A 2373-nucleotide genomic window follows, 5' to 3' on the forward strand; every position below is an offset into this window, starting at 1 on the left:
TTAATTTCAGAGAGTTCTGTAAATGACGTGGCAGAGATGAAAATGGCATACTAATGCTTCTGCTGAGTGCATTTTCAAAGTCACCTAGGAACCTTTGCGAAGAAAACTCCCAGCATTGCTTCATTTGATGACGGTTGCTGAGAGTCAGAGTTATGTTTACAAAGTTCCTACATTTACTGGAAAAATTTTTGAAATATTGGTGCTTGCTTTCATATCTCATACACCACAAAGGGCGAAGAGGACCGTAGATCAATATAAATCTTGGATAGTGAATCAAGTAATGACACTTTGGTGTTAAAACATTTCCAAAGACTTCAGTAGTCTTATCAAGGAATTCTTGAATCAGCAATTTAAAATGAGCAAGCTCATCTTTTCTCACTTTTGTAGCCATTACAATATCCACAATTTCTGAGCATAGTAAGAACACATGCCAGTATGGACTATCAGATGGGATATGGTGAGCCATTAAAAAAGGCAATAGTCTGAATAGGCACCATTTTTGACTGGCTGATCCAACTATCTTAGAATGTCCAAGGCGTTTTTCAGTCAATGGCACTGGTTTATTTCGTCTGTCATTCTTCCCAATGTTTACATTTTTCAGCTCATCGTTGAGTTCATTTATGGTTATGTGCTTTTGATTATGAACTTTGCAGATGACCAACTTCATTACCAGAGGCAGAACTCCCTCCAGCAAATCATGCATTACATCTGGGGGAAGACACTTTGTCACATCAAAGTAAGGCAGTGCATCAAATGTACAATTACCATTGACGCCATACAAAACAGCACTTTGTTTGTCATTTTTTACACAAGCTACGTGATATTTATGCACCTCAGTTGTTCTAAGAACAAAACTCTCCTCACAAAACTCATGTTGTATCTCTGAATGTGAGGCCATACAATATCGACATATCTGGCCAGTATTGAAAGACATAGAAAAGCACCCAATCATATGAGCAGAGAGGTTGTCACATGAAATGGTTGCTAGAGCAGCTTGAATTGTGTGCTCTACTTCATCAAGACTGAACGTGAAGCCCTCTGTGGAGAGCATCTTGAGGTCAGCTATCAAGGGCTGTAGTATAGTTTCAAGCCCAGACTCTTTCACATGTGAATGGCGAACCATTAAGGTTAGATGAATGTGACCCAACTTTGAGCGGTATTTTCCACTTATGTTCCCAACTGTATAATAAAAAGCACAGATTTTGTACTTATTTCTTTTATCCCCCAGTGGGTTCACAAGTTCAAATTCATCTTCATAAAAATTAAGTCTTAGAGCTTGAGGGTGATCTTTGAAAAATGAGTGCTCCTTAAAGTACACCCCATCACTGTAATCTGTCAGAATGTTATCTCGATTTCTGTGGTTATCCAAAACAATCTGTTCCCACACATCCTCCACCTGGCAATATTTTTGCAATACCTGTGTGATTGGAATATAAGAATAAGTACCAATTTTCATTCCTGAATTGTCTCTTACTGTGTAACTGATCGGTTCTGTCATGTCCATTTTTGATTTGCAGTGCTCTTTTATCATGAATGGTGACCGAATTGAATCACATGCTTTCTGAAAAAAGTCTGAAGAAGACAAAACCTGCTCAAGTTCTGAGCAATCACTGATACGGAAACCATTCTTATCCAAATGATAAGAAATGAATGAGTCATAGTTTTCTTTGAAAAAACACAACAAAAAATGTACGTCATCAACAATATCTTGTTGGACAGAGAGGGAGAGATTATTTTTTTCGGTACACTTGAGAATGAAACTAAATAAATGGTCTTTTTGAGCAAAGTGTCTATACTTGGTGGTGTGGGCTGTTGAACTGCGTGTGTGTGTTCAACTAGTTCTTCAAAATGTTCTTTAGTTACTTCAGAGCAATCAGAAATATTGTCTTTGTGTTTTCGATAAACATGCCGCCTAAAAGAATGATACTTGGAAAAAGCAGACTGGCAGTTACTTATCCCACAGGTTATGCTGAAATGAGGGTCGTGTGCATGTACAAGTCCAATATGATCAATCAGTTTCCTAAGAGTAAAGGTCCTCTTTGAGCATTTTAAACACTGATGCATTCCAGGCATGATCAGTGAAGAAGGTTGACAATTCGAGTTACAGTTACCGGCAGGGGTTTGTCTCCATCCCCCATGATGTTTGCGATGCGCCTCTGGAGAAAGGTCAGTGTCTTTTTCAAGTATCCAGGATATGTCATGTTGAAGACAAAGTACATGCAGAAGGCTGCAATGAAGGCCTCATCCACTGAAGTGCAAGAACAAACCTCAATTCCCTCGACATTGACCACACTCTGACACTGTCTGGAGAGGGATATTTCAACTCTTGTGCTTTCAGGGATTGAACGGTGGATATGGAGTTTGAGGATTATT

Source organism: Morone saxatilis, unplaced genomic scaffold, assembly GCF_004916995.1.
Source record: "Morone saxatilis isolate NCDOM2014 unplaced genomic scaffold, NCSU_SB_2.0 Contig16, whole genome shotgun sequence".
Lineage (NCBI taxonomy): Eukaryota > Metazoa > Chordata > Actinopteri > Moronidae > Morone > Morone saxatilis.